The sequence below is a fragment of the Capra hircus genome, chromosome 8, assembly GCF_001704415.2.
Source record: "Capra hircus breed San Clemente chromosome 8, ASM170441v1, whole genome shotgun sequence".
NCBI lineage: Eukaryota > Metazoa > Chordata > Mammalia > Artiodactyla > Bovidae > Capra > Capra hircus.
Genome location: NC_030815.1, coordinates 8,393,881 through 8,405,453, shown reverse-complemented (window position 1 = coordinate 8,405,453; position 11,573 = coordinate 8,393,881). Strand labels below are relative to the sequence as shown.

At 55.6% G+C, this 11,573-nt stretch overlaps 2 long non-coding RNA genes across 3 annotated transcripts; one reads left to right on the top strand and one right to left on the bottom strand.

The window, feature by feature from the left end:
• On the bottom strand, nt 323–7,116 carry SOX7. Of its 2 annotated transcripts, XR_001918415.1 has the most exons (3): nt 6,684–7,116; nt 1,924–3,227; nt 323–1,761 (listed from the first exon to the last, which is right to left on the bottom strand). It is a non-coding gene; the product is annotated as an SRY-box 7 (long non-coding RNA). The 2 variants fall into 2 exon arrangements; XR_001918414.1 differs by having other exon boundaries at nt 323–3,227.
• LOC108636535 lies at nt 7,950–10,217 on the top strand. Its single transcript, XR_001918413.1, has 3 exons — nt 7,950–8,573; nt 9,209–9,346; nt 9,495–10,217. It is a non-coding gene; the product is annotated as an uncharacterized LOC108636535 (long non-coding RNA).

Genomic DNA, 11,573 nt, shown 5'->3' with positions numbered 1-11,573 from the left:
ACATCAACCAATCAACCACTCCAACAAGACAAGTTTTTTAAAATGAAAAAGATGATGGAGAGAACATTTTGACCAACACGGGAAGGAGAACTGGCATAATACCTACGCCTCACTTGGAAACTTTTTTCTTCACCAAACTGTATTTCAAATGACAGAATGGTCGTGGTACAAAAATGTTTATTTAAATTAAATATTTTAGGCAAACCAATATCTACAACCATTCCAAAGCATATATAGTTCCTACAGAAAATGGAACAGTTTAGCTTAATGTCTGTGATACTGTTTTATAAGATTATTAATACACATTCTGGACTGCACCAGCCATATTGTCCATGGTTTATTATTTATTACCAAAAGTCACATACAGTAATAGCATAAAGATTAATCATATCTTATAAGTGATTTTACAAGAGAATTCCTTGGAAGGAAAAAAAAAAGGAGTTTCAACAATACAAAATATAAGGTGAAAATAATAGGAGAATATATAAAAACACTTACATATTTCATACAGGCAATAAAATGCTGAAATCATAAGACAACTGTCTTTTATGTCTGATAGGTATGTTCCTTCAGTGGAGACTTGGAGGAAGGATGGAAATGTTTTTGGGATGGGGTCAGGGCTCAGAAATATTTTCTGAATCACAGTGCATTTCTATTCTTTGGGAAGTAAGTATAATAAAGGGAAGTTTCTTTGATGTGTTGGCCGAAGATGTTACCTGAAGAACCAGAGGGCTGGTGAGGAGAACAAAATCTCATTTCTGCCATAGGAATCACGCCTGGAATTTTTAAGTCAAGGGATCTTTGAATCAGTGGCCAATTCAGGGGTGGAGAAAGAACAGAAACGAAGAGAAAAAGGAAAGTCCAGGAAAGGAAGATGGGAACAGAGCAAAGGAAGATCTTTTTGCATCTGCAGAAGGTAGAGCATGGTGAAATTTTGCTTAAGAAATCAGCACATTCAGATTGAAAGAAACTGATGCTATGGTGCTGAAACTCTTTCCAGCTCCCTGCTCTTTGGGTCATTAGGAACGGAAGGCTGACAAGAAGTTGCCAAGGTCAGCAACCGGCATCTGATTCAGGCTGAGCGTGAAGGTGTGTATGTTGCGTGTGCACACTGTAAATATTCAGGCATGTATTTTCTCTTGAAATGTATGAAAGTGAAAAGAAAGTGAAAGTCACTCAGTCCTGTCTGACTCTTTGCGACCCCATGGACTATACAGTCCATGAAATTCTCCAGGCCAGAAACTGGAGTGGGTAGCCTTTCCCTTCTCCAGGGTATCTTCCCAACCTGAGGATCAACCCAGGTCTCCCACGTTGCAGGTGGATTCTTTACCAACTGTCCAAAAACACTGGAGTGGGTAGTCTATCCCTTCTCCAGCAGATCTTCCTGACCCAGAAATCAAACCAGGGTCTCCTGCATTGCAGGCAGATTCTTTACCAACTGAGCTATCAAAGAACTTGTCTTTAAAAAAAAAAAAAAAGGTATGTTTTTAAAAAAAGCAGCTTGAATTCAGTTTCGTTGTCAGTGATGCAGTTAACCCCGGCGTTAATTCCCCAGATCACGATGAGTGTTTTTTTTCTCAAACTCTTAAAGGGTCCTTTCGGAAGACTAGGACCATTTATACTGGAAGATGGTGACCAAGTGCAGCAGCCTGGCGTCCTTGGGCCTTGGGCAGTGCGCGGAATCCTCACCAGGTTGCACATGAATGAGTTCACGGAGGCCAGCTTCAGCTTCCTTTGGAGAGAATCCTAAATCGGAAAACCCTGGAGCGGAGGGTACCTAAGATACGGACTCTGCCCCTCACTCCGCAGATGGGGGGATGGGCTGGAGGGGGAGGCGAGGGGAGTCAGGTCTCCCCAGCCCCTGGAGACAGAACGGGGATTGGCCCGCCAGTCCCCCGAATCTTAGCCCAGGGCTCTCCTCACCTGGAAGACCAAAGGTCAGGACGGCAGGAGCCCTGCGGCTGTGTCAGAAGCGGCAGGGATGCGAATGCTGCTGGGCTTTTCCCGACTTTGTTTCCGGATTGAAGACTGGGAGGAGAGGTCAGTGAAAACTCTACCGGGAAATAGCGTCCTCAGCAACGACCGCGCCTGATTCCCAGGGTGGAGCCAATGGAAACTCTTTTGAAGGAATATACTCAGAACGCCGGCGCGGCGGGGCGGGGCGGCGGGGAAGGGGCGGGGGAGGGACCCCGGAGCCGCGGAGCCGGCCGGCGCGCGGCTCGTGGACGTGCGCGCCCTCCCCGGGGCGCTGCGCTCGGCGCGGGAAGGGCCGGCGGCGCGAGGCCGGGCCGGACGGGCCGCCGGGCTCTATGACACGCTGTAGCTGTTGTAGTACGTGGCCGTGGCGTCAGCCAGCACGGAAATGAGGCTGGTTTCTGTGGGGCCCGTCGGTGTCACCTGAGAGACCGCGCCCTGCCCGCTGAGGGCCCCAGAGTCTGGGTGGCCCGGAGTGTTCAAGTACTGGTCGAACTCATTGCGATCCATGTCCCCCAGGAGTTCCACCTGGCTCAGCTGATCCAGGGCGTCGAAGCCGGGATGCTCGGGAGGCGGGGAGAGCTGGCCCAGGTGGGCGTGCAGGTTGGAGTGGAGAGGCGGGTAGGCGGCCTGGGAGTAGTAGGCCGGAGACGGGGGGCAGCCAGGCACGGTGGACATCATAGAGACGCCCGAGGACTGACCGAGGGCCAGGGAGCCCAGGGGGTGGCCGCAGTGGAGGGGGTTGGGGGCGTACTCCGGGGAGTAGGGGGGCCCGGGCAGGTGGGCGATGCGGCGGGAGTGCGCGTGGTCCTCCTGGCATGCGGAGGAGAAGAAGGTCTGCTCCGGCTCCAGCACGTCCAAGGGTGACATCTCCGGCGGGGTGGGCAGCCCGTAGGGGTACGCGTCCACGCTGCCCGGGGTGCCGCCGCCGCCGCTGCCGCCGGCCGGGCCGTCGTGGAAGCAGCCCCGCAGGCCGGGCAGCGCAGAGCCCGGAGAGTACTCACCCCGGTCCTCCTTCTCCCCCGGCGCCCCTCGGCCGCCGCCCCGCTTCTCGGGCAGGGAGTTCTGGTCGCGGGAGAGCGAGCTGAGCAGGAAGCCGGGGTCCACGCGCTTGCACAGGCGCTTGGCCTGCTTCTTCCTGCGCGGCCGGTACTTGTAGTTGGGGTAGTCCTGCATGTGCTGCAGCCGCAGCCGCTCCGCCTCGTCCACGTAGGGCCTCTTCTGGGACAGCGTCAGCGCCTTCCACGACTTTCCTGCTCGCACAAGTCAGACAAGGCCGAGTCAGCCTCTGCGCAGCTCAGCTCGGGCGCCCGGTGCGCCTGTCTCGACTGGGGCCGCCGAGCATCACACACGCCTGCTGCCTCGGGTCCCCTGTCCGCCCCCACCCCAGTGCCCCCTCTTCACACAAGGCGCCCCACCCTCCGCACCCTCTTCTCAGCCCACATCCTGCACGTGCAGTAAGGCCAAACCAACCTCTCCCACTTGCATGCTTCAAGGCACTCATGCAGAAGACACACACACGATCATGGCACCTCTCCTATCAAAGCCACCAGACAACAGGAATGTACGAACAGTGTGAGATTCTCAGTGAAGGGTCCACCTGACCCAGTGCCACCCACAGGACAAAAATATGTAGACTACAACACTGATTTGGGCTCCCTTTCACATTCTGAGGGCCAGTTCTTATCATTTGTGCATCCTAATGAAAACTCTGCCTTCCTAGATTATCGCTGCCCTTCAGGAAGTGACACTATGTTATTTATTTGTGGCACACATCTAGCACAGGCTTTCTTGTGAGGGTACTCAGGATCAGTCAACAGCTTCACAGATGGAGGTAGAATTACAAGATGCAAATTACAGGATCTCACTTATGGCAACAGAGGATTAGCCCTTACATCTGAAGGTCAAACAGAACCTTCATGCCACACGCACACACACACGTACACGCACACGCACGCACGCTGTGGCTTCTAACTGTCTGCTGTGACCATGGGAGAGGGCACCTTATCAGTCAGTGACCCTCCACACAGAAGTAACCCCCTTACCTTCCCTGGATCTTTGTTTTCCGTGCAGTAAAAAACATACTGTGATGCTCCCCAAAACGCTCTTCTGAAGAAGCATCCCACACTCGTGTGCACTGGCGCACAAATGCTGCTCTCGTGTGCATTTTCCATTCATCCTTTTCACTTGTGTGTTACTGCGTAATTAGTGTCTCTTTCTTTCTTAGGGCATATTGCCCATCCCGCTGCAGGTTTTCTAAAGGTCACTTCTGGACACCTTAGATGGTTACCTCCTAGGGTACGCTTGGGAACTTAAGTTCCCCTATGACTCTACTGTATCCTGAAGTTTGAGACAAACTAGCCCAGAGGGCAGCCCCCTGCCCCAAATCTTGGAAGGAAAGGGGCTGCATCTCCCACCCAGAGCCCTCAGCACAGGGCCAAGTCCAGAGCGATGTGTGTGGCTGCCCTTCATGGGGGTGCTGGCTGGCCCTGGGTGTCAGGTACACAGAGGGGGCTGGAGGAAGGTGATCATCCAGTACCGTTTGGATGAAAGTATATAACACTATTTCAGTGAAGCTGTCAATTAATACGGTTAGCTCTCCCTTGAAAAGACAACTTTAAAAGTGTCAGGAACTCCAGTTTTAGTATATGTGCTGCTGAAGCGAGCACTGTCAGGAACTCCAGGTTTGGAGTTGGCCATTAGTTTCCAGCCTGTGGTTAAGGCCACAAGTTGTGGCAAGAGGCCCAAGACCCAGACACACCCACACCCTGACTGTGGACTGAATATAAAATGTGACTCAAAGTTTCTGAGTGTACCGAGCGATTGTAGTATTCGTAAAATATAGGTTCATTTTAAAAACCACTAAATGTGTAACTGTCTTTACCTGCTTTCTCATTCATAACAGACATGAGTGCTGCTGTGTGAAGTTTTTAGAGTCCAAGACTGGAGAGCTAGAGCCAGAAAAGCCTGCGCTCTTGCATTCAGCCCTTTCCCTTTCCTAAGTCAGAAAGGAAAGGGCTGGGCAAGATCACGGGCTTGGGATGGAAACAGATCATCCTGCTGCCCCCTCCGCTCCAGCAGGTGTAGAAAATCCATATTTTTCAAAGCAACACTAGGTCAGTTTCCTTTGCCTAGTGACAGGGGCTGTGTGGCTAAGCAGGAAGGAATCCGTATCTTTCCTGCAAATTGCACTGTGACCTCTAGAAGCCTAAGTGCCAACTACCAATAGGAGTCAGCTCACAGGAGGCATCTGTCACCCAAGGCCCTTTGCCTGTCCTTTCCCTGGGAGCAGGCAGCCCCAATCCTGCCGAGGCTCTCCAAACTGAGCTCTCCCGCCTTTGGCTGGGCCTGCTCTATCCTCGTCACAAGAGCTGTGCTTGGGCAACAGGCATAGCACCTGGCTCACACCAAAAAATTACATTTAGGGGCGCACTGAAAAAAAGTGTTTTCATTGCTTTAGAAATCTCAAGAAAAATATAAACTTTCTGCTTGAAGAAACTGTTTTATTATTATATATCTTAATATATTTGTCTTTATGCCAACACATTATAAAGTATGATTTTAAGTATTTTTTATCTGAGACAGGGCTCGCTAAGACACACTGGCCCACTAACTCGTCAATGGGAACAGCTAGCCACGGGGCTGGGCAGAGGGTGGGAGGCTCTTTGAAACCAGCACTCTATCAACTGCTTTGAAAGGGCAATCAAACTGCAAGAGGACCCTTTCTGCCAGAGGGCCTGTGGCTTTAGCAGCACAAAGAGGGGTGTCAGGCCTCATTCTACCGATCTGGCGAAGAAGCCCCAAGCTCCAGCGGAAAAAGGAAAAAGAAAAGGCTCCAAGATGGGCCGGGTGGGGTTGCTGGGGGCAGGGCCAGCCTCGGGTGACCACACACTGTCCTTTTTTACAGGGCCTGGCGCCTGCTGGGCACACAAAGTGCTTTGAAAGGTTCCCATCTGTCAAAATGAATAAAAACTACCACGAAGGGCAAAGAGGTTAGGCGTTGGCTGGAGCTGATACAGTGCCCAGCTTCCGACAGTGGAGACGGAAGAAGCCCCCGACCTCCAGAACATCCTTTCTCTATTGGCCTGACTTGTCCCCAGCCCAGCGTCCCGGGCTGGGACCGCAGGGCAGCCCCGGAACTGGCCGGGTTCTCGGACATACCCGCACAGGCCGTCCTAAGCATCCGAATCAAATTTTCTAAACTCCTGCGACTGGGAGAGCGGCTTGAATCAAGCCCATTTTGCTGTTGGCTTGATAATTAAGTTAAAGCAGGAATGCGCCACCGCCAGGTCTCTCTTCAGGAATATTCGTTAATAAGAGGTACCAACTCCTGTGACTGTGCCCCTGGTGAAGTTCAGGTTTTCCTGCTCCCTTACACCCGACCTGTCCGTGCGCGCCAGGCCGCAGCTCAGACCCGCCCGTGCCCCAGGGCCCCTAACTTGGCTCCCGTCCCTTCCAGTGGGCCTCCCCGGCCACCCCGGCGGGCTGTGCCAGTTCACTGTGGGCCTGGTCCACGCGTCCCTGCTCGGAATCCCAGTTCCCGCGCGCACACCCACGCTCGCCCAGATGCCCAACCTCGAGGGCACGGTGCGTCCCCCACGCCGAGTCTGTCCCACCCTCGCCCCGCGCGCCCTCACTACACGCGGCCGGCCTCCAGCCGCCAGACCCCCGCCCGCCGACTTCGGGCGGCGCCCCGCCCGCTCACTCACCCAGCATCTTGCTGAGCTCGGCGTTGTGCAGGTCCGGGTTCTGCACCGCCAGACGTTTCCTCTCGTCCTTGGCCCACACCATGAAGGCGTTCATGGGCCGCCGGATACGGCTCTCCGAGCCCTTGTCCCCCGGCGGGCGGGGGGCGGCCGGCGGCGACAGCCCGTCCGACAGCTCGGCTTCCAGGGCAGGGCACTCGAGGCCCTCGGGCCACGGGTAAGTTCCTAGCAGCGAGGCCATGGCCGCACGGGGGTCGCCTCGCTTCGCGTCGTCGGGCCGGCGCTGACCTGGCCCTCGCACCGGTTGCGGCGTCCAACTTGGCCGGCAGCCGCGGCCCGGCCCCTTATTTATCAGCTTCGAGAGGCCTCGTCCTCCAATGACTCTCGAAGGCGGCGCGGCCCCTCCCTGCTTCACGGCGCGGGCCCCCCCTGCGTCCCGGGCCGCCGCGTCCCCGCTCCGACCTGCCGGGAGGAGAGGCGGGAGGCGGGCCGCTTGCCCAGCGTTCGCCCGCCCCTGGCCCGCCCCTGGCCCGCCCCTCCGCCTCCCAGGTGGCTCCCGGGGATCAGAGCCCCGGAGCCCCGAGGCCGCCCCTCGGCCCGCTAGCTCACAGCGCAGGTGCCTCCGGCCGGGAGGAGGGAGCCGCCGGGGATCGCGGGGCCCGGGAGCGGGAGCCGGACTCCAGCCCCTCGTCCCGCCTGGCCGCGGCCTCCCGGGGCCAGGTTCCGCCAGCTCCTCCCGTGCGTGGAATCCTACGAAGAATAGAGGCCAAACAGGTTTCGCTGGGAATGGCCGGGCACGGGTGACTTTTGGCCGTGACACCCGGCCTGTGCACTCTTCTTGATAGAACACACTTCGTGCTTTCGTAAATGACCTGGGCGGCGACAATCTCGCCCCCCACCCCCAGCCGTCTTGGGCAGCCAGAGAGACTGCAGGGGGGGGGGCTGGATGCCGTTTCGGGTTCTCCGTGGCCCCCACTGGCGGGTCCCCTCGACGCTCAGCAGTTCCCTGGCTCTTCAGAGAGCGCGCCTGCGGCCTCGGTTCTCTCCTTCACCCTGGCCACTGCTGTCTCTCTATACCTTTACCCCCACCCCACCCTGGTCTCTGGCGTCCCAGCCTCCAGCTCCCTCAGAGCAGAGTCCTTCTGTCCCTCCACCCCTGCTGTCTGACCATCCTAGACTTTGGCGCAACCCGGGCTCCCCGGTTCCCCTCCTCCTGATCCCCCACCCCTACCCCTTACCCCCCCCCCCCCCCAGACTGGACTGGGCCTGCCCTCCACTGGAAGGCTTGCCGGCTGGAAGCTCAGGGCTCTCTCCGCTGGGCATGGGAAGCCCTGCTCAGAGGACAGCTCCTCGTCCTGCTTTATCGTGTGAATAGGGCTGTTCCTCACTTGAGCAACGGCACACAGTAGGTGGTCAGGAAAGGCTGAATAAGTGGGTGAATAAATGGGTGAGCAGATAGGGCTCAGACACACACTACTGTATAAAACAGGGAATCACGAGGAATCCTATCCTGGAATCGGATCCACGGTGTATTTACTGAGCAGCCATCCTGCCAGGCTCCGCCGAGGTGACCCGGAAGGCACTGGCATTGGGAGAGGGGACCATGGGTTTGGGTCTGGAGGCAGGACCTGTCTTCAGTTCTGGGTTACTTAATGCATGACTCAGGGCTCTTCTCCTAGTCCCAAATGGGGAGGAGGATAAGACTGACCTCACAGGGCTGTGTGTGAAAGCTGAAACTCCATACATACATGTCGGCCGATGTTAATATAACTACTCACATGCAACCAGTAAATTCTAAGCCCGGACTTCAGGGTCCCTGCCTTCAGGGACTGAGTTCACAGGCGCCTCTGTGGGCAACATACTCTCCGGAAGGGGCGCCAGGGCTAACACTTGGTAAGTGGAAGGAAAAACGCAACTTCTCGTTTTCAAGTCCCAGTTTCAGTCTACAATGCCCCGGGTTTTACACGTAGAATAGATTGCCTAGTTTTCCTACCTCCTCCAGCCAGGACCCAGAGGCAGCACCCTAGGCTCGAGCTCTGTACGGGGCGGAGCCGGCGGAGCGGGCGGAGCGGGCTAGCACTGGGGACCGGGAGGGATGGGGGTGATTTGCATAGTGAATGTGTTGGTGGACTTCCCTATTTGGGGAAGCCTAGGCCGTTTCACTTTTCACTTTTATGCATTGGAAAAGGAAATGGCAACCCACTCCAGTGTTCTTGCCTGGAGAATCCCAGGGACAGGGAGCCTGGTGGGCTACCCTTTATGGGGTCGCACTGAGTCGGACACGACTGAAGCGACTTAGCAGCAGCAGCAGCAGGCCGTTTCCCCTGTTGAACTCCTCTGCCAGAAATCTCAATTAAAATCCCTAGACCGGAATGCTCTGGGAACTTCGGGGGGCTACGGCCGTACCTGGCCAAGGGTGGCCCTAGTTGTGGAGAGAGAGAAGGGATCCCCGCAGGGGTATTTGCGCGGCAGCCCAGGACCCCTGGAAGGACTCTGCCCTTTCTAACTGCACTGCCTCTCCCGGACAGGACGATGGTCCGCAGGATCAGAAGCCTCTAGGGGACAGCGCCCCCTTCCCGGCCGCGGGAGTCCCCTTCCCCGCCTGCAGCCTCAGGCGCTCTCAGTGCGCGGTTGCAGGAGGCAGAGTGCACGCCGTCAGGCACCAGGTGAGGAGGATGCTCGGGCGCCGGGGAGAGCAGAGCTGTCCAGAAGGATTCCAAAGTCCGACAGCAAAATGGAGAAAACGGCGAGGGCAGAGAGAACAGGTATTGCGGTTGTTGTCTACGGTAATAATTTCTGGCATTTCGTCCGCAGAGAGCGCGAGAGCCTGGATTGTGAAGGACGCGGGCGTTAAACGCCGTGTTGCCAGGAGGGCCTCCGCCCCGAGCGCGTGAGCTGTGAGCACGCAGGAACTCGGGCTCTCTCGCTCTCTCCCTTTCTTGATTTCTTCATTGACTTGCATCTACTCATTGATTCACCTGAGCAACTTTATGCAAACGCGCTCTCGTGCGGGTGGCGCTCAGGGGTGCTGAGTAGCTGTGACCCCGGCTGTCTCTCGGACCTTCAGTACCTGAGCTCCGCATGGACCTCAAGCGTCCCCAAAGCCCGGGGCTCAGAGGGCTGAGCGAGAGGGGCCAGGACTGGCGTCCTCCGAGGCATCCCCATACCTGTCTGGCCAGCGCTGGGCCCAGGACCTGTCTGGCCAGTTGTTGGCGAGGTGGATTCAGGGCAACTATGCCAAGAAGGACTGAGATGTGTAAGTCTGCGGTGCCAGGTCCTGCAGGTGCTTGGACCCGCTTTGGGATGGGATGGGGGTTCCCACAGCCATGGAGAGTAGAGCCGAGGGTTTGCCATGTGATGATTCAGGGGGGCAGTAGACCTGTCTGCTCACACACTGAGCCATACTCTTGCAGCATGTATTGTGCGAACTCTCCCCTCTCTCTCAAATGACTTTTTTCCTTCTTCCCTTTTCTATTTCCTCCTTCCCTGCTTCACTGCTCACCTCCTTCCCTTTCTAGCCTCCGCCCTCTCTCCTCCTTCCCCTCTCTCCTCCTTCCCCTCTCTCCTGCTTCCCCTCTCCTGCTCCCTCTCTCCTGCTTCCCCTCTCTCCTCCTTCCCCTCTCTCCTGCTTCCCCTCTCTCCTGCTTCCCCTCTCTCCTGCTTCCCCTCTCTCCTGCTTCCCCTCTCTCCTGCTTCCCCTCTCTCCCTCCTCTCTTTCCCATCTCCCCTCCCTCTCATCTTTCTTTAGGTTTGTAGTTCACTGAACAGCATTTACAGGAACACAGGACTTGAAGTCAGAAACGGTTGCTTCAAGTTACTAGTGGTGTGATCATAGTTCATTCACCCGATCTCAGCCCCAGTTTCTTCGCCAGTAAAATGGGGATAATACAGGATTCCTGACATGCTGTTTTTGAAAGAACCTCACGCATTCAGTCCCATCACATCATGGCAGATAGATGGGGAAACAGTGGAAACAGTGGCTGGCTTTGTTTTTCTGGGCTCCAAAATCACTGCAGATGGTGATTGCAGCCATGAAATTAAAAGACGCTTACTCCTTGGAAGGAAAGTTATGACCAACCTAGACGGCATATTAAAAAGCAGAGACATCACTTTGCCAACAAAGGTCCATCTAGTCAAGGCTATGGTTTTCCCAGTGGTCATGTGCGGGTGTGAGAGTTGGACTATAAAGAAAGCTGACCACCAAAGAATTGATGCTTTTGAACTGTGATGTTGGAGAAGACTCTTGAGAGTCCCTTGGACTGCAGGGAGATCCAACCAGTCCATCTTAAAGGAGATCAGTCCTGGGTGTTCATTGGAAGGACTGATGTTGAAGCTGACGCTCCAATACTTTGGCCACCTGATGCGAAGCGATGACTCACTGGAAAAGACCCTGATGAGGGCAGGAGGAGAAGGGGACGACAGAGGATGAGATAGCTGGATGGCATCACTGACTCAATGGACATGAGTCTGAGTGAACTCCAGGAGTTGGTGATGGACAGGGAGGCCTGGCGTGCTGCGGTTCATAGGGTCGCAAAGAGTCGGACACGACTGAGCGACTGAACTGAATTGAACGTGCACCTTAAATAACTGTGAAATGTTATACAATGATGAATGGATGGAACCTTAAATATAGAATTAATAGGGTTTAGCCCACAAAACTTTCCCCTTGAGGAGCTTTCCTGATTTTATTTGCAGCTGAAGAGTTTTGGTGATTCTAGAAGGAGAGAGAAGGGAGGGGGCACACATTCTTGCCTCGAGGCAGCAACCCTGGCTCCTGACCCTGGACTCTGCTCAGTACCACGTGCTGGTTGGCCACACTGAGCTGGGGCTGCCACAGCTCCCAACCCTACTCTCTGCGGTTTTGTGCACATGTCTTACCAGGGCTTTCTGTCC